The sequence below is a fragment of the Calliopsis andreniformis genome, chromosome 6 (genome assembly GCF_051401765.1).
Source record: "Calliopsis andreniformis isolate RMS-2024a chromosome 6, iyCalAndr_principal, whole genome shotgun sequence".
Classification (NCBI taxonomy): domain Eukaryota; kingdom Metazoa; phylum Arthropoda; class Insecta; order Hymenoptera; family Andrenidae; genus Calliopsis; species Calliopsis andreniformis.
Window position 1 is genome coordinate 13,846,448 of NC_135067.1, and position 24,032 is coordinate 13,870,479.

The 24,032-nt window shown below is 39.6% G+C and overlaps 1 protein-coding gene across 1 annotated transcript in view; it reads right to left on the minus strand.

The window, feature by feature from the left end:
- LOC143180768 (uncharacterized) overlaps positions 1 to 23,630 on the minus strand; it is a 67,525-nt gene extending 43,895 nt beyond the window's left edge. Inside the window, exon 1 of the mRNA XM_076380726.1 lies at positions 23,394 to 23,630. The gene's annotated coding sequence lies outside the window, so the exon portion shown is untranslated. The remainder of the gene's footprint in view (positions 1 to 23,393) is intronic.
- Between the last annotated feature and the right edge of the window lie 402 nt (positions 23,631 to 24,032).

Genomic DNA, 24,032 nt, shown 5'->3' on the forward strand with positions numbered 1-24,032 from the left:
GTTTCAGTTCCATCCCGTTCGCAGGCAAGATGAATGGCTCTGAACGCATCCGCGAAGATAGAGCGCAATGTTACATTCGCGATTTACACATTTCTGGCTCGCGCAATTCCTTTCCCCATTCCTCTCCCTGCACCGATCGGTTTCATCGTGCCATTGCAATCGCTGCTATCTCTAGTCTACGCTGAGTTTCGCTTATGAATCTTCTGATGGAAAGTTCGTATCATCATTATCGAAACTTTTGTTTAGCGATTGTAAGATAAAACTGAGCGATGAATAATAAAAGTCAAATTGCTGGAACAGATTTGGAAAAAATATTGGGAATCAATTTCTTCAGTCGTTCAAGTTGTTAGAAACAGAATCAGAGTTTGCTAAATATCTTTACAGGGTTAAGATTCTTTTTGTACCTATATCTATAAGCAAAGTATTTCACGATTTCCCCGACAGTGACTGATTTTTATTCTTTTTACTGCTTCTACTGATTATAATACTCCAAACACTCTTCCAACAGTCAATTATATCCACAACTAGGGTAACGTATACAGTTATTGACCCCCATACAATAGTTAAATCTTTTCCTGAAAAAGTAGTAGGAACACGTAGTGAGTGGTGTATTTACTGCTTTTTTTGGAAAGGGGTCAATCATTGTATGGAGGTCAACAACTGTGTACGTTACCCTAGTTATAGATATAGTTGACCGTTAGGAGAGTGTTTGGATCAATAGAAGCAATGAAAATAATAAAAATCAGTCACTGTCGGGGAAATCGTGGAACAATTTGCTTATTTCATCCGACAGTTTCATCGTTGTCACTCATACTGTCGCATCCTTGTCGCAATCCATCATTGCATTAGGCGATTTCGTCGTTCAATCAAACAAGTTACCCGTCCGCGATTCAACAGGATATTCAAAGAGTATTTACAGCGGGTCGGTGGTCGACGATCGCGTCCACCGTGAAATTTTTTTTCCATTTCCCCCAAGCTGGCCTGTTCGCCACGACTCTGCTGTCCCACGCAAAACTCGACGCTGCTGCGGTCGAATGGGCGAGGCAGAGACACAGGGAATTTATTAATCGTGGCAATTCGATTCGCCAGCGTTAAATCGTTGCGACTCATCGAAAATGACGTTCCCTGGTCGTATTCACGGCTGTAACTTCAATGAATGCTTTAGGAGAATCGGTTTAATGGATTTCACGTTAATTAAATCTTCAAGTCTGGTTTGCCAAGTTTTCTGTCCTCCCACTTTAGTTTCACCGCGATCATTTGCGGAGCATTGTTTAACGAAACGATTCACTGGGTTTCTGGTAACGCCTACGATTGTTTATAATTATACGACAACGACTTCGCGAAAATTAGTTTCCTTGTCTGGGCCTGGAGTTGATATTCAAAGTGTTTATAGAGGGTGTCGATAAAAATATGGTGTTTCCTCTGAGTAATGGAAAAAGTTTCTGTATGGACGCCATGCCTTCTTAACTCTACGATCTATACTATTAACGGTAGAAGTCGCCTTACCAACGCAGCTTCCTATGCCATTTCCATTGACCCATCGGTACCGATTCCACGCTCGGTCACCTCCGTCTGGAAAAAGAAGCAGAGGCGACCTCCTGATGAAGGATGAGGGGCGAGTGATCGAGCAGCGAAAGCTGAGAAATGATCGATTGGCAGATGCAAAAATCTTAAAAAAAATAAACTTAAAATTAGGAACTTAAAATTAAATTTATACCTAGAAATTTAATGACTAGAAGCATTACTGATGAAATTCCTCAGTGAATGCAATACCTCTTATTGGTGTATAATGTTGATAGGCAATGATCGTTGATGAGCAGAACTGACCAATGGTCAAGGGCTGTGAGTGGTTAGGTGTTGAAGGTTGAAGATTGAAAACTAGGAATTAGGGTCCATAGGGGTAAGGAAGGGATTAGGAGACTAAGAGACTAAGAAGACTAGAGGAGTAGAGGGCAAGAGGGCTAGAGGCATAGAAGGCTAGAGGCATAGAGGATTAGAAGTATAGTGGACTAGAGGCATAGAGGATTAGAAGTATAGTGGACTAGAGGCATAGAGGACTAGAGGCATGTAGGACTAGAGGCATAGAAAACCAGAGGACCAGAGGACCAGAGGACCAGAGGACCAGAGGACCAAAGGACCAAAGGACCAAAGGACCAAAGGACCAAAGGACCAAAGGACCAAAGGACCAAAGGATCAATGATGGACCATGAGCCACAGTCAATGTCTGTGTTCGAAAGGAACGGAGGGTCGAAGGAAGATCGACAGAACGATCCGTACCCTCCGAGAACTCCGGAGTGAATGACAGAATCATGACCTAGCAAGGGTATACCTCCGCGATGAAAACAGAGAAATCACGTAAACAAGATTGATGGCTGATATGGGGATGATATGACAAAAACTAATATTGAAAACATTGATATTTCCGACAAAATAATGATCGTATCAACAATTTATGCTGCATATATTATTAGTAATAATTTCACATTTATGATTATTCAACAATCAGATAAGAACAAAGGTTGTAACATACTGACGTTCTCTATTCAAAAATATTTAATATTTTTACAGTGTCTAATACATATCGGGAAGCATATATTACGTTAAAACATTTTATAACAGAAATTTTTACAAAAGAATAAATTCTCAGATACTTGTGAAAATTATTTGATAAAATGAATCGTTTCAATTAAAACATCATACGTATTTCATCACTCGTTTCAGTAACAATAACTAACCCAGTTATTTATATATTTAATTTAAAGTATTTCTGCTTTTTATAATTCACAATCAGTCTGCGATTAATACTAAGTAATTACCGCTGCAACCAATTACATTTTAATCATTACCTCGCACTCCGACAGCAGATAAAATTATCCCAAGTAGTAATCCCATCGTATAAATAGTCCTTCCAATAAAAATAAATTTCTTAACTGGAAATGAACCTATGCGTGGCCATTCGTGATTCATTATTCGTTAACCAAGCAGTTTAATCTCTGCCGGCGTAGAAGCATGTTTCCTTCTGTGCAAACGACATTGGCTGTCGACACAGTTTTCAAAGAACTCATTGAATCTTTTATGAGACGTGGTTGGAATGGCTTCAGGCTGATTAAATTTAGAAAAATTCCCGGTCCTCCGACAGAAGCTTCCCATAAACCTTGGATTCGCGTCTCAATGCTTTATACTTCTGTTATCTTGTTTCGCGAGCGTGGAATTCAACAAGAATTGAACAGAGTGAAACTACTTTCGCAAGATGTCTTGTCCAAGGGACATGATGAACGTCGCGTGTCACACACGGCCCCGTATATCGTGCTGAAAATTGGGTTAACCCACGCGCAACATCCAGCTACACACTTTACAATACAGTAAAAGATTATTGCGTGAGTTCCATCGAGATAAGTCGATCTTTAGACGATTAAGTTTCGAAACTTTTCGTAGAAGTCAGTAGCGTGCTCCCCTTCGAAACTTGAGTATAAATTCCCTCGGTCGCTCGACAAATTTATCCATAGACAGTCTTTTATTTTTATCGAATACTCTAGGTGACCGTGGCTCTCGACTCAAAAGGGGTACTCATTGAAAGCCAGCCACCATGTCGAGAGTGGTGTACTCTTCCCTGTTCTCGATGCTGGCAAAGGGTTCAGAGATGATTTCATTCTCGATGCCCCTTTGAGCGTGTAATTAATGCTCAAGGAATTTCGACTCGCCCGAAGACTTTTCGCGATCGTTTTCACTCGAATCAGTTTTCTACCGTAAATAACAGTGACCTGTTCCTTCAGCTCTTGCAAAATCAAACAGTTAATTATTGCCGTTGGTAGAGTTGCTAACGGACTCGATAAAAAGAACGGGCGCGAGCTACGCGCTCTGGAGAGCCCCTTTTGTGGAAGGTGAATAAATTCTCGACTAATTGTTCTTCGATTCGTATCGCGGAATTCATCGGGCTGGGTTTCATTGTTGGCTTCTACGATGATGGAATGTTAATTGTGACGGTGTATTTTTCTTTTTCCTATTCAACGGGCTTTCTACTTAAATCGCTCTCTTTTCTTCCTTGATTATATTAATTTTCATCGAGTGACGAAGATCGTGGGAGAGTGTTTTATGAGACGCACAATTTGGCGTACATTTTTCCATAATTTCGATGGGGTTTGGTGCTCCTCTCGAATCTTGTTTTAGGTGCAAAGAGGCCTTGGAATTTCGTTATGATTACGTAATTCTGGTCAGTAGGTCGTATTCACTAGAAGGTGCTCGAATATAGTGCTAAAATCGCGCGTAAAGTTAAAACAGTCACTAGGTTGAGCGCGTGTTAAACCGTGCGGCTAGCCAGCCGAGGAAGATTTAATTAACGAACGATTTCGCCACTTAGGGATTCCTCTGGCTGCGTTTCGCGTTCAGAAAGGGAGATGGTTGAAGAGTGAGTTTCCATGCTTCTACGTGAATGAGCTGGGCAAGGGCGCTGAAGTGCATAATTTTGAGGAAAATGTTATCATTAAGCAGAACATTGTCTGGTAGTCGAGTACCTTAAATTTTAAGACACGTATCTGCGCTAATTTTCGATTTCTTTAGTCACCGATAACATCCTTGAAATTTTTTAAGATTATTTTATTTTTTCGAATCAATCGTTATAGTACTTTAAATTTCTAAATTAATCAGAAACTGTTTCAAATTTTCTATATGTGTTTCGTACGAGTTTGTCGACAACTTTTATCGACTAACAGCTAAATCTATTTCACTGTTTTGTCGAGGAAACGCATTACAGTCAATACGAGTAAAAGTATGAAAAATTCACGCCAGAGATTTCCAGACGTAAGCTGTCCTGTGAAAAATGAATCCACCTGCAGCCAACTTTATCTGAAGTCTGAGAATGCAGTGATACTGGTACGCGACTCACGATTGTCGTTCATTTAAGTTATCTCTACTACTTGCGCGAATTCCATCGACCATACATTTTAATTCTTCAACTAATTCGGGTTAATCCTTATGGATTACTATGGGCAAAATTTTATTAGATGCAATTTTTGTTTTAATATTAAAGGAAATATAATGATAACAATATCTAATTGTTAACTAATGCGATCATAGACATCCCTGTTCATTGAAAAGTCTATACTTTATTATTTTATCATGTTGAGAAGTTGTTCTATAATGAAGCTCGTGAAATTTCTTTATTAGTTCCTTCAACGTACTTTCTTTGGATCTTCATTGTTGATTCTGGAAACAGGAAACTTAATTCTTCGTTATTATATTTACACGTGCAACTGGTGCCTTCGCTGATGACCCTTAACAATTCTCTGGCATTTCTGGTTTCATTAATTTCTTTACCTCATTCTCGAAAAGAAAAGAAATAAAGAAAACGTTTCTTTGCTCACATAATAGGACGGACAGGTATAAAATTACATTTCGCAAGCAAAGTTCCATTGTACAGCAAAAAAGGAGTGGGATTGATTAAATGCTTCTAGAGAGTGTCTCATTTATCAAACTCCTACTCCTCCTCATTCAAACGTCTTTATTATTAATGATCGTAAGAATGAATACCATCAGAAGAAAGTACTCACTGTAGACAGATATATTTTTTATCATCGAGCCATGTATTTCAGCCATTGTATTTACTTAAAGAAGCTTTGAAGTTTCTGAAGCCTCTAAAACTCTAAAAAAAATGCAGGCAGACAAAGGATAAACCCGAGAAAAAATAGAGAACTCAAGTGGAATCTACGAAAAATTGTTCAAAACTCTTTATATACTAATTGTCCATTAATTGTCCCACCGACGTTGAATTAATTAAATCGCAGAATAAGGGTGGAGCTTAATCAAGTTTTCTATTAAATTCCAATAACGCAGAATAATGACGGAGGAACAGAAAGAAACAAGAGAGAAGAGAATCGTCAGGAGAAAAATCTTGGAACAATGTGCAACCGTGTATTCTATCATAGCCACTCTCGCAGTCTCGTTAATATTTAAGATGTTAATTTACGCGAGCCAGAACAAGCGCGAGGGCTTCGTTCAACGAAATGACACCCGAGCTGTCCGCGATGCTATCGTTTCTCGATGCCCAGAGGGAAAGAAGAAAAAAAAAAAGGATACGAAAACGTTCACTGGTTCTCTTCTGCTCCGCGACGACAGTGAACTTCTGGGGATAAAAATTTGAAAGTCGGTATACTCGCGAGTATTCTCTTCATCCGTGCTGTTTTTCCGCGCACGCATTAATTATGCTCGCGGCTTTTCAGCGCGGCGTTTCACTCGACGGCGGTTCTTGCACGGTCTGAACGCTTTTTCTCCACGAGCCTCCGTTAAATGAAGTGGTCGTTTCCCCGACGATTAATTGTCGCTAAACGATCAGAAGCAAGTCGACGTTAATTGTTTAATAAATGTTGCGATTACTCCTCGAGCGTGCTCGCTGTTGTACCAAAGAAGAAATAAGTTTCTGTGGCGTTGATTCATCGGGGGTTCGCAAAAATGGTATTTTATGTCGTATAGAGTAATCTAATGATCGAACAATTTAGATTTATGCAGCATTCATTAGAGTTAGCATAAAAGTAGCTCAATTATCGAGATAATTAAAAGCTGGAATTAGTTATAAGATTTTAAATTAACGTGTGGTGGGTCTGCTTCTGTCTTTTAAATGCCCTCGCATTTCATCGTCGCAATTATTATACAATTAAGGAAAGCAGAGGAAAATGCTTATCGTTCGCTTCACGTAGTTTGCGTCTGAATGCAGTTCAGCCTGGAGGAAAGATGAACTGAGTGCGATAAAAAAAGTTTCCAAGGCTCCCCTAAAGGAAGCGTACAGTGTTGAAAATGGTGACCCTTCTGGCATTTAATGTCTTTGCACTGCATTTACTTTCCTCATTTCTGAGACCTTTACGCAAGTACAGAATTGTTAATAGGAATTGATAGTCTTAAGTAGAATCTTCGCTATCTTTACCTCTCTCAAAATTGTATAAAAACAAGAAAAGAAATAGATAGATCTTATTCGCTATTCCATAATAGTATATACATACATACAAGAGAAATAAGGTTAAAACACGAAGACAGGGTATTTCAATGCATTAGGTAGTAGTTTGCACGCTAACCTGAGCAGCATGCAAGACTCTCCAACCCTTGATGTGTGTTTGACGTAACTGTGTTAAGTTCACTCGCTTAGACATAACAAAATTGCGTACCTTCGAGGCAGGATTCTTTATAGTCGGTAATTCGGGACACGTCAGTTGGTCATTCATCACCCTGGTAATCGTTTAAGAAAGCTTTAAAGTGTTTATGATCTGATAAGCTGCATTGTATACTATGAAATTTTTCTTCCTTGATACAGTGGAGTGAAATAAAATTTGGCGTCCATTTTAATTGAAAATTAGGGCACTGAAAACAATCACAGTCTTTCAAAGAGGAAAACAAATTTTTATATTTTATTAACCGTAATCACTTCAATGTTTTACTCATATTTTTATTTCCATTTCTTTTGTTTCGGTTGCAATTTATACGTACTTGAAGCCAGAATTTTATACGCTCTTGTTCAAAGCCAGAATATTCTGTATGTTTTCAAAATTAGCTTTCATGTCACTCTTCAGAATTATCCAGAAATATGATTCTATTATTTTAGTCGGTAAAATCTCCTAATAGATTTATCTTTATCTCACATGTGTATATTCACTTTGATATTATTGGGAGACAGATAGTTTCGTCGATATTTTATACCGAGAAAACAAAACTTACTCCTGAGTATACTGGAAGCAGTAAAATGTTATCATTTCTGAACAAGACTTGAGCTTTTATATTTTCAATTTATCCTTGATTGTCTATCTTACGAAGAGAGTGTCGACGATGTTAAATAAATTGAAGAAATGAAATTTCTTGATAAAGGGATAAAAACTTTACTATCTGTAATCTTACCTACTATTCTTATCAAGTTTTATTTACTTTTCTTGCTCGTCTCTAGTTCATACATAATTTTCCAGTGTCATCTTTTAAATACATTCATGCCAATTCTTTTAGTATTATAATTCATCAACCTTTATCGTCTACTGAATTTTGTTAATATTACAACGTAACCGTTATTTAATAACGGTCAATAACCATTGCACAGATGTGTATAAATCAGGTCGCGCTGACGAGCCCTTCAATGGCAAAATTTATTGTGAGTGTAGCCAAATATAGCCGTATTTATAACCCAGAATTCACGTATGGAGATAATCCTCGTATTCCATAAATTCATTCTGCTTTTGGTACTATAAAATAGCCAAAGAGTAAAGTTAAAGTCTCAAGCTTTCATTAAATAATATAAAAAACAGGTACTCTAAGCAAGAGAGTTAGAATTTTCAATACTATTAAACAACATGATGAAGTCCTGCTGGAGGTAACCATACAACTTGATAAGGGTGGCCAAACTTTGTTGCACAGATAGATCCTTAGTAAGCTCAAACAATCAATTAACTTTCTTCAGACTGCAACAATCCTCCCTTTCAGATGAACTCGTAGCTTCCATGAAATCATATCTCGCCGTGTCCAGTGCAATTACTGTGACGTTGCGTAAAGACGGGGAAATATCGGTTTCGAGAGCCCCCATTGGTTCGGTCATTATCAAGGGATGGTGGCTATATATAATAATGCAGCAGCGTATGGCTTCGCGCGCCATATTGTGGCTGACCGGCGAGTAATGTACACTATAAACTTCACGAGATCTCATTAGCGTCATATTTCGATGTGAACCAAGCATTAATCCTCGCACGATTCGGCGACAATGAAAAGAGAAAGCTCAACGATATCATTTTCCATCGCGTTGCGCTGCGACTTCCAGCTACAACTTTTAATTTCACCTGTCGCGTACCTCCACTGGAATAATGCAATCGAATTACTAATTACTGCATACATATGCAGAACATAGGGGAAAGTACACACGCGGCGCGACCGCTTAAACGAATTCAAGCCCATTCAGTTCGCAGCAAGAAGCGTACCAAACGTTTGTCGACTTCTTGTCAGACATGAAATGTAAATCAGGCACGTGCTTTATTGAACAGGGGATAACAACATTATGAAACCCTGACATATTGTCTGGCAGTGAATTCTAGATGAGAATTCTTCCAGCTCATTCTATTATAGAACTTTCGAACTTTCAGAATTCTCGGAATTTTCTACCATTTCTGTGAAACTTCATTTAAAGAATTTCGAACGTTTCAGCCTTCGAACTCTCGAAGCTGAACTTTTACTACCATAGTTATTCAGGGTTAGAAATTTTCGCGATCTTCAGAACTCGATGAATTTCCTGGATCACCTCAAAATTTCAAGTATCCAGAGCAAAAATTCTCCACCAAATATTCGAGGGGATATCTAAGCTCTGTGATTGTAAAGCAGAAACAGCCTAAGTTGTATGTTTCTGCCTTCAAGATATTAATTGTTAGAGTTTCCTAACTTGCTGTTTAAGAGCACCAGTTCACGCATTCCCACTCGTCTGTGAACAACTATGCGTTTTCAGACCTATGTGCAATAGAATTTCTTTCATTGTCTTGTGCCTAGAACCCCCAAAAGTGTCTCACTCAATTTCCTTACCTTTTACGAAATTTAAGCCAGAGCTGTAGGCACCAAAGAATAGCATATAATTAAAATACTAAGCGTTTCCAGACACATGTTCACCCAAACACTTCCTCATTGTCTACCTACGTAGAACCTGTCTTCGAAGTATATTCCACACGTTTCGAAACACCCTCTATACATATGTGCAGATCGTCTCCGCGTACTCTGGCGTCAAGCGACGGGCGAAATTGGACAGCGAACGTGGCTCGATGGTAATCACGAGAGGCTTGATCGCGCGAACCCTCGGCTATCAATTGAGATCTTTCGAAATTGCCTGCATCGCGTCACGCAAAGCTAAGCGTCAACAATGCGACCGCGATCGTGCGGTTCGCGAGTCGATGGGAGACGATCGACAGTGGTGAAGAGATAGAAGGAGAAGTTGAGCGATTTAGAGAGATTCAGAGAGATCTAGAGGGATCGCCGTTCTACAGATAACGTAATTACCGTTGCTATTATTATCGTAATTATTATCGTCGCGTCGACCACGAGACGCGTTTATAATATACAGGCACGGTTTACCTGGCAGCTGAATTAACATTGCCTTGGTAATTAACGTTCCTTCGCAGTTGGCCAAGTTATGCGCCGATGCAACCCTCTCCCCTTGCCCCCTCCCGTTCTCGCATCGATTGGTCAACGATAAACCTAATCAGGCCGAGGCTTACGTGCTTTCACCGCTTTAGGATGTATTATTAAATCGTTCGCAGGCCTTAATGACAATGTCTCTGATCGTTGCTGTGAATGGTCTAAGCGCTGGCTCGAATTTGATCGATGGAACGATGTGATTTAATTGGAAGCTTATCTTTTGGGCTATTCAGGTGGCGTTATCGGGGAGGAACCCTTGGGAAATCATTTTTTAGGGAAAATACTATGTAGAATGTTTTATTTAAGAGACGTGATGAAATTTTGAAGTGCTAGATGAAGTATTAGTATTAGAAATTGAATTTTTTAAATTTGAAGGTCAGAGGTGATCTAAAAAAATTCAGTCCTTGTGAAGAATTATTAAACGAATGTATCGAAGCTGAATGACAACTTGTACTTTGAAGAATAATCGAAAACCCAATATCAATAAAAATGTATTATAATAATACAAAATTAAAAATAACTAGAAATATTATGTGACGAATTTCCTTCTTTAATGAAAATCCAAAAAAATATTCTAAAATAATATACCATAGGATATCCATGAATGCCTCTTTTTTGCACGAATTAGAGGCGCGAGATAGGATAACCGTGAACGATTTGAGTTCAGTCTGTTAGACAGAACTACCTGGGAACAATGCACCTGCATCAGGCACTAAAAGTGGCTGGTGTCACTGCAGGCTCCCCGAGATTGGCTGCAGCACAGAGATAACGTTGTTACACAGTTCGCGGAATCACAGTTTCAGGTGCAATACGCGCGTATAATAATGTCCTGAGATGTCGAACAGAATCGCCAGGCGATATTTGGATAAAGAAATGTTGAAAGACAACTGCTCCGTGACTGACGCGATTATTCAGGAACAACAGCTGATTCGATTGTCGAGTACGTGCACGGCCAATAAAGAATATAATAGAGAATACTCTGGGCAATTCGATACTCTCCGGTCTCCCTCAGTCCACTGAAAGCGTAAAGTTGTTCCTTTAATTGCGAACAAGAGCCGCGTTCTGCGTTGGGGCTATCGATCCTTCTTTTCCTGGGAACGCAATAGAAATTAGAATGAAAGGTATTGTGGTTATACAAGTTGTCAAAGTACGATTAAACGATTTAATTCGTGCTTATTAAGCGGTAAACTGGTTATACATTAGGTACCACGAAAATGTCTTTTCTAAATATAGACATCCCTTACATTGGTTCACTACAAAGGAATTACATTCAGCTTTGTTCACTATCCTATTTCGTTGGATTATGAATTGAAGATAATTCTTTGAGGACCTATTATGTCACTCATATGTGACAAAATGAATATAAAAATAAGATGAAAAGCAATTGCGTAGATTCACTGCGTGTGTAATAAAAATTTTAGTGAATATAGTATAACACTCCAAGTGTTAAATAAACTAAATGGTATTTAGCTTATTATCTTGTAAATAGAGTAGTTACAAATTTAAATTAAGTATTTTCTAAGTAATATACATACTGTCCTTCAGAGAATATTTCACAAGTAGTATAACCGCATATTAGTCATACGCTATGTAAGTAGTATATCTCTGGACATAGAGAACCTATTATAAGTAGTATAACCTCGTGTATCATCGACACCTTTTGCATTAGACGACTCAGACAAGTAAAGAAAGAATATTAAAAATTGTTTCACAGTTTTCCAAGCAATAAAAAATTATTTCCAGGGAAAAGCGTTCAAAATATAATTACTTTTGAATATTCCCTTTTGCACGAGTTCAGTACTTTTGTTTTAAAAAGAAAGCAAGGTATAAATTTATAATGCAAATTAAGTAACTGCTAATTGCAATTACCATAATTCTACGTTCAGTAAAGATAAAAATATTTCAAATATGAGAAACGACGCTTCAAAGTCTTCGTTGCGTAAAAAGCACTATATTCATGGTGGGCGTTTTAGCAAACGGTTGGCGTGGAATAAAATTCCTTAACAAAGTATTATCTGCTTAGTACGAAGCACTGTGTAATTTTAACTCTCTGAAATAACGTTTCGTTCTCTCTAATAAAAAGGAGGTTATTTATAACTCCACGTTAAAATTTCAAGGAACAAGCTTGCGTCACTGAGCAAGGGAAATATTATATGCACGTAAAGAACATAATCCACTATTCATTAATATTTACTATAATTCCACGTTTTAACATGTCAAAAAACACGTCGCATGTATTCCCCTCTATAAATGCGTAGTTCATGATCACCCGTTAGAATCTCTTTCAATCAATAAGCTTAAACACAAATAAAACCAAAAGTTAATCCTTCGCGAGGATTAATTAGAATCCCCCACAACAGTCAATTAATCACCTAGAATTATCCCATTAAAAGTAAACGACTACAATTAAAATGCTAAACTCTCGTACTTGCTAACCTACAGGTTTGTTACATTTTATTTCGCAAATTTTTATTTTGTGACGTAGTTTCACAAGCTATTAAACACGTATCCACATAAAATGTTGCACCGAGCTGTAACGTTCGTCGAATATACGCCCTATCGATATCAACATCAAACACTATATGTTGCGCCTCGGTTCGCGTACAAAATTGCGTTCCCCGATAGAATTCATACAGAGGGGCCTAGCCACCTCGTAAAGAGACTCCAGGATTGGCTGCAGCACGACGATAATGTCATTACGTTTCTCTCGCGGTTCGCGATATCCGTCACCGTAGTTGCATCGCGTAATGCAACGACAGAGGACGAAACTATGCAGGGAATCCTGAAACTGTAGTAGCGCGTGTAAAAGAGCGCGGGTCACGTGTTGGGTTTCAAGTTTGACATTTTCGCGATGACCCTGCCCAGCGAGATTAATTTTACGGGTGAAAAGCTTGATTCCGTGAGATGTTGCACTTTGCACTTACCAGCTCGTCGCAAAAGACTGCTATGTTTATTCATATAGGCTGTTCGTTGCTTCGTATGATACTCAGTCATGTTTTCTAGAATACAAGTACGCGAATTTGGGAAAAAGTTATAATCGAGGATTATATTTTTCTCTGTTTTTATTTTCTCGCAGGATTATCCCACTGAAATTTGCATATGATGCAAGCTAAAAGTTAGGAGCTTGTATTCCATTTTCTCTGCTTGTTCCTTGTTATTTCATGGTTATACCGGAGCCAATGGTACGAGCAACTTGTTTCAGAGGCTCTTACGTTCTGCAAAATCATGGAAAATCCGTGTACGCGCGAGCGTGCACCACTTCGGATGCTTTTACACGTATGGGCTGATTTGATCTCCGAAATCGAGTTCGAGAAATTCCGCGGGCGGTTCCGACATGAATATGAGATTAGTTTCGTCGGCGAGGAAGTTGATTTGGAGAAAAAATTTCAATTCAATTTGCTGAAGTTGCTAGCTAGGGTTACACATTTAAATGAAAATTATTTTGCTTCCTGACTCAATCTTCTCAATCAAAGGGAGCATCACTTTAATACGTATGGAGATACGCACGGGAGTATGAATAATGCAAGAAACGAAGTTTTTCAAATATTTCTCGTTCATTTTATGATCTGCAACGCCAAGGGTATTGGAAACTTCTTCGTTTCATCAATCGATCCCTCTTTTACACATTGACCGTCAGACTATGTTAGCTAAAAATTTCTCAGGAAATCCAACACGTTCAACTCCATTATAAAATCACTTCTCGGTAATTCTAAATTTACGTAGAACGATTTCCAATTAATTTTCCTGTCCACACGATATTTCTCCTCCTCTCTTAATAATTTCTATTAGAAAAACTCGTGAATATTATTCTGAAGCATGTAAATTGATACTATCAATCAATTAGTGTTACCACATCACAGGAAAAGTGTTGAAACACTCTGTTGGTTGCGGTGTAACGATTTTCCCTGGTTTCGCTGGCAACGTAAGATCATCAGTGCGGTAATTGGTCGTTAATCGGCGCACTAAATTTCTGCTTGCCCAATGCAGCGGCCGGATGAAACAGACTAGATATATAATGCCAATTATAGTTGGCAACCGAAGTTAATGTAGGCCGGGGATGTTAATGGGTTAATACTCGGTGGGGGCTATCAAGCAGGATGAACAATGCTCGCATACCGTTAAGTTCATGAAAGTTCACGAAAGTGGTGCCCCAGGCAGTTTCGTGCAAGCTGGTTATTCACTGTTCTTCTCTTATGACATCCGAGGAAACAAAGTGAAGCGCAATAAAAGTTACCTGAATCTTCGTCGACTGTTTTCTCTGACGAAATAGACTAAGGTATATGTACCAGTAATTGACCATGGCTTGATACTTCAACAGTAACGCCAGTTTTATTCAATTTCAGGTATAAATTCTAATGCATTAAGTATAAGTTACTGGTAATAGAAACTGGCGTGTTAGGCTGCAGTTACAGTGAATACGTGTCTTGACGAACTAACGTTCTAAGGGCCAATATACACGAGCGATATTTTGACGCACGATTTCGTTGTGATCATATGTTTTTCTTTGCTTTTCCAATTATGTAGTATTCTCAATTACTGGGACCTCATAATTTAAGTACTAGGACATGTAGTCTTAGATTGTTAACTTATTGGGACAGTTGCCTTGGCCACATATAAGCTGTATCCAAAACAGTGTCGAAATAATGACATTCTGGTTCCTAAAAGTAACAATGTCACAAATATTATTTCTTAAAGATTCATTACTGTGTCTTCCCTGAATTTACAAGAATTCTAAAATAGACCTCGATCTCCGTTTTTCTTGCAAATTACTGCTCCCTGCAGACCCCGATGCAAACAGAGGCGTTCCACTATTAAACCCACCTTTCACAAGGAGATAACAACCGCCCCTTGAATGAAGAGAAAAACAAGGCTGGCGTACAATGCGCTTCTAACAAAGTCTCAATTTGTCCCGCGCCAGCCAATAATCGTCCGCGTGTCTCTGTGAGTTGAATCGCATTAAAGGCATCGGTGCTCGAGTAAATATCGCGGACAGGGGTCGAGGGCGACGGCTGTTTAAACAGTCTGATTTTCTACTCGACAACGTTCGACGAGGTTGTGGAAAGAAGCACGCGAGCTAGTGTATCACGGGGCCAAGTTTCTCGGTAAAGGTAAAGCTGGCTCGATATCGCTTATAGTCTCACGGGGGTGGATTTACGTGGACAGCGGACGGTTTCTGGACTGGCGCTGATCGAGGCCACGTATCTGACATTAGAGAGCGTACTCGATCTCCCAGCTCGACTATGATATCGGATGTTTCCTGATTCTACTTTCGTAAACGAACGGAATCGACGGCCATTAACGCGGCCTATATATGTCATGTATGCACTCTGTGTGCGCAGGGCTTGCATATAGAGCTATGATGCATGCACTGCACCTCAGGTACATTGGCTGATGCGTGTATGAGGAAATAGCTATCCCCTCTCTGTCTCAGATGAATTCAAGTTCATTCTATACTGCGCACTCCAATCTTCTTGTTTCGTTTTTTCTTTGCTAAGCAGGTTCAGTTTCTGTAATGGAGGGCAGGGATATTGTGTCGTTTCGCGTTGCCTCCCCTGAGGTATGATTTGTAAGTTTCAGTTCTGTTTTTTCTTTCTTGGAAGGAGTTAGAGTGTAGAGGAGTTCCAGTTGAATTGAATAATTAAGTAGCATACGTCTCTTGAGTGCTGGGTATTTGCTAGTTAGTATTGGCTGTGTTTGTTTGTAATATAATGTAGGGTTTCGTTAGCTTGTGGATTTTCGTGGTAAATATTGAAGCTTGAGGTCGTATTAAGGTCATGTTATCATACAGCCTTAGATGCTTGTTTACATTAGCTGCGAGATTACAGCGAGCATACCATGTTTCGTTTAAGAGGGTCAAGGTTTCTGGTCTTTGGGTGCCTGGAAAGCGAAAGGTGTACGCTTTGATTGCAATAATTTGGTGCGTTGCAATAGAGGTTTGTGAGATTTTTCTGAGATCTAACGAATTCCACGAAAATAATTTCATGTTTTTCTGTACTGTTTTCTTGCTGTTACATTTTTATTAAGCTGAAGTATATAATAAATGTCTGTTTTTTATCGACAAACAATTCATATTGTGTGTATGTATATGGCATAAGCGTCTATATGAATACTGTGCAAACAATAGAATACGTGTGTCGGAATACTACCGTTCGAAAACAAAAAGCAATGCGAAAGCAAGGTTTTATGATTTTTAACAGTCGAACAGATGGGTTGCGTTTAATTTCTGTTCCTCGTATGGCAGAATATACAGCACTGATACAAAGTATTCTTTTGTGACTTTCATCATCTATGGTTTCGGTTTCTATGATGGATATTACCTCGACGTACATAGGGTGTCAAAACATAAATGGAATTCTACTTCAGTTATTTAAAATAACAATTTAGCCACACTTTGAAATCTTCTATTGACTCTGAGGCTTCGTCTGGAAGTCTAAAATGTGTCTGACTTGACTTATTCTACTGGCATAGCTGCGTCTGACCTCTTTCACGGCGAGAATAGAATAAGTTCACAAGTCAGACACATTCACATATTCAGAATCCTTACAATAATGATTGAAAGTAAATTAGCAAGAAATTTTTAATTTTTTACCATCAGTCTACGAGTCTATTTTACTATAAAACCTAACAAGTCGAAATAAAACAGTGTATTCACCTATAAAAATTTGTTTCAACGAGTCACTATAAAATATTCATCAAATGATTTTTGCCTTCTCTGTTACACCCAGTATATTTGAACTTTCAGCATTTCCTCTACCAGTATCGTTTGCTTTTCTCGATCAGGAGCGTTGCGATGCATTAAAATTTAAACGCGCGAAATCGCGTTAACGGTTGCGCCACCGTAGAACGTGCTCGGCAAAAATACAGAGTGTCCCAGAACTGGTGGTACAAGCGGAAAGCTTCTACATAAAAAAATAAAGCAAAACTACAGAATAAACTTTTTTGGTATCGTGCTTTATTTTCGAGAAAATTAAGTTTGAATTATAGTCAAGTGCAAGTGTATGGAAGTACAGTTTTGGGTGCTTAAAGGAGAACACTCTGGGTCTGACCACTGACTGTCTCTACTGTACCCTAGAAGGATTCTAAAAACATTTTAAAACTGTAGTTTGGTACACTTTTACTCGAAAACAGAGCATGATATTACAAAATTTTATTCTGCATTTCCATTTTATTTTTTCATCTAGACTCACCCTCTTTCCCCTTGTACCACCAGTTCTGGGACACCTTGTATACCTCCGATTTCCACGTGGGAAATTTGGTTGATGCACGAACAGAGCGCTATGTAAATAGTGGTGTGTAAATTTGCATAGATTTTTCTACACGTGTGAGCCCCTCTCCTTCCCCGATGGACTGTATCGATTAGTTGCACTGCATCCAGAAAAAAAGAAGGAACGAAGGACAGAAGGAACGTATACACAGATCGCTTCGTTTAAGTTTGTTTTATGGAGATTAAATTCTGCCATACTCTATGGAAAATATCGGTGCCTCTATTTACACATTCGTCTATCAAGGTTTGTGTACACTGTTGCGATTTTACGTCTGCGTTATTGCAATTCTTCACAGCTTCATGAATCGATCGATGCAGTATTTCGGTCTTTATTTGAGAGTCGATCGCGTGATACGTTTAGAAAGCGATATTTTTTGGACTGGTAGGAATCATTGATTCGACAATTGCGTTTTTCGATATTCGAGTTCTCGAATGTGCACGTGGTATCATAAAACATAATTGGTTCGATTGAAATAAGAAACTCCGATTCAGTTTCTAGGCTTCCACGCTCTCGGTTAATTGCAAATTCTTCGGGGTATGTACAGTGTTGAATTTGATAAAGTTTCATTCGTGGAAGGCTGTATCCAATAGACTTCGGGAAATTTTAATTTCATAGCTGTATGTTTTCTTTTATTTTCTCGAGACTATTAGAATGCTTGTTACATTATCGATTGCTTACGATTGTCTTCCTGGAATGGAGGAAGAAAAATATTTGCTTAAGTTTAGAGCTTCTTCTGGAATTACTAGAATGATCAGCTTGAAATTTTTTTATAAAGTAATAATATAATACCCTTTTCTCCAGGATTAAATTGATCAATTTTTTTTTCATCTCATACTCTGTTTCTAAAAATATCAATATACCACACATAGGTACAATGAAAAATAAAACCAGGCGTTGAAGCTGGTTGTTACATTTAAATTGTTTGGACGATCGATCAAAGCTACGTTTTTAATCCACTATTCACGACTTTGTATACCCTCGCAGTGGCCTTCGCGTTAGGAGAAATTAATAGAATATCTACCATTGGACACAGTCATGAAATTGTTAGAAGTTAAAGAACACATAGCAACATCCAAGAATAAATAATATCCATTCGACTGATATGCAGGTTCTCACGGGACGAAGTAAAGTTGGTAATAGCATGTTACTTTCTTGCATTTAATAGTCACTCGCGTGACTAGAACAGAAAATTGCTTCAACGAAGTTGATTCAGGAATTCATGTCAACTGGTCATTCTCCATCTACTTTCTTCGCTACAAATTACTGTTACACAAGTATCATAACTCTTTTACATCTAATAATAAGAAGAAAATCGTTCTATAGCTTCGTTCTTTCTAACAAAACAAAATCAACATGTTGTACCAATTAGTCTATCACAACTCTTACTATTCTATACAAACCCAAACGCAAATCGAGAATTAAACAATTAGTAGCATTGAAAAATTCCTCTGTCGTGCTACTTAACCCCGATGTCCAGGTACGTCGCAGCGTGGGGGGTGTGTGGGCGCAGTTGAAATGGGGTGCAGGGAGCTTATGACGCGCGGCACGTTTTAGGTGTGCAACCTTGTACCAGCTGTACTCATATGTACAAAGTTGTCCGTATATATACGTACGAAATGGGCGCAGCTGGCTTAACAAAGGGTGTACAGATAATATCGTTTGCGCTGCCTCGCACTAGAGCTCCGCATTTGTCACCGCCAAGCAGACACATTTTCATGTCTCTGCGCTTTTTTCCCACCCCTTTCACTCACATCGTCATCGACACTTTTACTCGAATTCGTATTTTACCGATATTGATCTTCCTTTTAGTTTTCGAGATATGTCCCACAGGAGAAAGTGTCCCCAAACTATTGCAGCAAGGTATAAGGTGCTAGCAAGTAGTTTCTAGAGAAATATTTCCTCCACTCTGATATGAGTAAACTTACAAGTTAATGTATAATATATTTCTTATCTTCTAAGTTCAAGTACAGAAATTTTCTGTGTATCTTTGGATTGCTTACAATAAATTGCAAATTTTTTAACCTAACTTTTATAACGTTCCTTAAAAAAGGGTCGTAAGATGTCCTTTGGTCACTTTGATAGATAACAAAATTTCTACCAACTCTTTAATATTCCTCACATCGTGCTGAAGACACCTGTCATTCGCAAACATAGGATTTCACATCGCAATAAATGTTCAGCATTTAAATACCCAATGCGTTTCGATCGTAATTCGTTTTGACTGATTCCGAATCAAGCTCGACAAACAGTAACGCGTTCCATCGCGTCGCGTGACGAGAACAATGAATATTTTCGTTTCGAACGCTAGCCTCGGTTACGTTTAATTCGCGAACCTATTTAGCCTCATCCCACGATATATTAGGCCGCTCTCGTTACACTGATACATCCAACGTTGCACGGTGTTTTTAGGCACAAAGGGTGGAGGTTGTTCGAGCGTGAGTGTTACGTAAAAAAGTGTTAATCTTCAATGAACCGTGACGATCAGTGCCCCCGAAGTTGCCGCTTCAAAATAGACGGATGTTTTTAAGCGTTCGCTCTCCGTGGAAATGATAAATATCGTTTTCTCTGCATGAATGTTCATTATAATCTTTCCCTATTGGCCGAGAGTTTCATACGAGACAAATTTTCATTACGCGCCACCAGTCCCACGCAACGACTGAAACAAAGGCACGTTCACGGTCGAATCTGCGAGGAAAAGCCAAGGGAAAATTTCAACTTTTCACGACAGCCGTATTTAAACGAATTGCGATGTTCATTGATTTAATGAAAAGTACATAGTGCCTGGAAATTATTAAAGGGAATTTTTTTTTTGCAAAGTTTTGTTTTAAACTTTTTCTTTCTCGTCTGGGAAATTTCAGAGTAAAATTGTATATCTATAAAAAGAAGAAAGTACTGTATAACGTTTAATATAATATTTTTCACTGCGTGATATGTTCGCGTAGAATGTGGAATTTTAACAATATTGAGCATTGATAAGTAAGTTGAGCAAAGTTTGAGTCCTCCAATTATTTTTAATAACATAGTACTTCATATAGGCAGTCCCACTTTACAATTAGACTAAGTGTCGAATCATTAGGAATTTCAAAAAATATTTCAGATAAAAGTTTCAAGTGCATATGCATGTTTTTTACTAGTTGGACGCACGAATTCAGTGCATATTCCATTTTAATTATTTTAGTTTTTAACTTTTTCTCTACTACATGACTCAGGTTTTATCTACTTTTCTAGTTTTAATGCTCTTAAAATACTAAAATTCGTGTCATATATTATTCACACAAATTGTACCTACATTGCTTCGGTAACCCTATAAATAAACTACCAGAAACTGATTCGAGAAACAGTAATCCTTTCCATGGGAAATAGCAGTTCCAATTACCCTTCGGTTTCATGTTCAGTGCTTCGCAGAATCGCTAATAATTTCAATAACCCTCAAGTGCATCGATTAAGCGAAGGTATTCTATATTCAGAAATTTCATAGGCATTAAACGAATTGTCGAGCAAAAGTATAAGGCCACGGGGGATCGTAATTCGTAATTATCGCGTCAAAACATGCTCGTTTTCACTTGGAAGCAGAGAGACAGAATTTTTCGTAAATATTTCGTGATTTGCCGCGATACGAAGGCACAGCCTTGCATTTCTCTTCTTTTGTGAGTCGCAGCTGTACGGGAACGAGCTGCCCGAGAGACGTCATGCGACCGTTTGCCCTCTCTCCACCTCTCTGTCCCTCTGCCACCCTCTCCAGGGGATGAGACTGGGATTTTCTTCTTTTTAAAATCATTTAGGTCGTGGCACGACAGCGACGTACTCATGCTGACGAGATATCGAGTTCAAACGACCCTCGAGCTCAAACGTTCGTCGATCCACCCCTCTCTCCTGACGAGTGTACAGAGGGGCAGACAGGCGAAACAAAAAGTGGTTTTCAAATCATGAATCGGCTTTATGCCACGCCCGATCAACTTTGAAATTTAATCAGCGCGACCAGATATACAACCGCTCTGCACATCCGCTCGGTTATTTCGTGTTTAAATCGACCACTTAATTCGAAGGACGTTATTATCTTTCATGTAACTAGTAATATGTGACGATTGCCCGTGATATGTATTCTTTTTCCACGTGAAATTGAAAATCGACAGATTCGATGATTAAATCGAGAGCTTTCTCTTAATAAATAGAGACACAGTTGACACTCGAACTGTGTTAATTATATTTGTTACTGGACAATTTCAAGCTAAGCTGAAGCTTTCTAGATTTTAATAAATTCTCTTAGGGCTCGTTAATCTAATTCATAGTTCTATAGTCTAATATCCATAATCATAAGTTTGCAATTCAAATATTCAGTGAACTAACTTGAACACCACATAACGTGCTTCTAAATCCATTATAAAACTATTCTGCATCAATTATTTTTCAAGCGATATAGAGTTCGCGAAAAGGGCAAGGAAATGTTGAACAGTAGGTCAGTTGTTTCGCCATACACGGCGCATAGAAGCAATTAATTAACGAAAAAGGAAAAGTACACAACCATCATATCTCATACTGCATCGCAATTAGGAAAACGGGCGTAGGATGTACAGCGACGCTTTCAGAAATTTTCAAATCGTGCAAGCTCTTTTTCCCCCCTTTTCCTCTTAAATATCGATCCTATCTGGTCTTACTGTGCTGTAAACTTCGCTATTCCGCAAGACGTGCTTACCTTTCGGCTCTCGGTTTCCAAGTTCATTGATCGAGATAGAGGAGATTCCAAACGGTGCCAAGATGGAAATGAAACTACGAGACGGAAGAAATCTGGAAAAGGGTTGATTAGGGACGCGACGTTCCGTAAAAGATCTAGATGCCTCCCGTCCCGTCCAACTTCTCCGATCGTTTTTCGCAAGAAGATAACGAGCAATCAACGTGGAATTTTTCGTAGACTTCGTAATGTGCTGAATTCATTTTTATACAATACTATTATTATATTCTATTATACAATCGAACAAAGTCACGTCTCATTTCCTAGTGGAAAAATCGCGTGTAGAACTTACGTTACACTAATCATAATGTCACAATAATATGCTGTTTCGGCGAACCCATTTTTATTGATATTTCATGTTGTAATAGCAAATCGATATATTTAATACACACTAAATTCATTAATGTTTACCTTGAACTCAGGTTTTAACAATTGCTATATCCGTGTAATACTTTTCTCAGAAATTATACTTTCAACGATAGTGAAATCGATAGCATCCCCTTATCACAAGATTTCGTGTCAATACTTAATATGATACTTTGACCCTGAAAATATTTCCATACCCCATTCTTTAATTTTCAAAAATCCAAAAAGATCCCTATCCTTTCCGTAGCACTTGACGAAGCGTCGAAGTGAACGTTCAACAGTTCATAAAAATTTGACGAACCAGCACTCGGAACTCTACAATATCCAAACACGCTGGAATGCCCATGTGACCCTGAACCTTCCTCCCACGCGTCGAAAAGCAGAAAAATCGCGATCACGTCCGCGAAGGGTAGGAGGGTCGTCAGAATGCTTGCTGTCCGCGTAGGAAAAAGGCAGCCCCTGACGAGGCTCGGCCTTACCGACCGACTATCGCGCACGAAAAGAAGGAAAATCCGCCACGAGGTCACGCGTTGCACTCCCTGTTCCCAACCGCCGTCGTTACAATGTACGCGCATTTACGTAGGTGCGCTTGTCGCGTCCCTTAATCACCCAATTTCACGGTTAATCAGCCAGCAGGCCGGAAGACAGAGGCGAGTAGACAGGAGGGGGTGGAAAAACGCGAGTCGGAGAGGGAGACAGAGAAGGATGTGAAGAAGACGGAACAACGATGCAGAAAGTCGCGGAAAGAGGCCATCGATGCGAAGAGAGGAAACGAGGGGGACCTAGAAAGCGAGCCAAAGACCAGATAGGATCTCGCGTTGGGTGCACCATGCGCTCCTCGCTGACTGGCAACACGGATTACAGCGTTACTTAAGTAAACTCGATAGTCCATACCGCACCTGATCAATTAAGCTGCTGATCACGCCGCGACCACTGGCCAGGGTGCCGGCACTCGTCCACCCCCTGTGTCTTGCGACGATTATCTCGTGTACAGTTCGATCGGTCCTGGGCTGGCCTCCTTCCAGAGCGGCCGCGACGGTGGTAACATTTTCTCGTGGCGGTGTCGCGCGCACAGTGCGTCTACTTGTCTCGCCGTGACGTGAATAATAAACAGGTGGAGCCTGTCCCGAGGGAACGGTCCGCCGGGAAGGGTGAGCAGCGCGGTCTCGATGTGCCTCGAGGACCCTCGCGAGTCTCGCTCCTCGCACGACTGACTGAAGCCTAGAATCGAGGCTCGCTCGCTTGCTCGCGCTTCTCCCACCCCCCGACGGGGGGAGCTTCTCCCCTAAGTGGCGCCACGAGCTTGCACAAGCTCGCCCCACCGGCTGCCCTCGCACAGGGCGCCCTTCCCTCGCCCCGCGAGCGCTGCCCTCTTACCTACGTGGCGGTGCGCGCGGTTAAGCTCCGGCATTTCGGGATCTCGTCACGGTTTTGGGTTCGCTCGTTGCTGGTCCACCTGGCGGTTTTAATTTTCCTCGGCTTTCGTCTGGGTTATACCTACCCCAGAGTCTTCCTTTCGACGTGGGGCAATTTTTTCT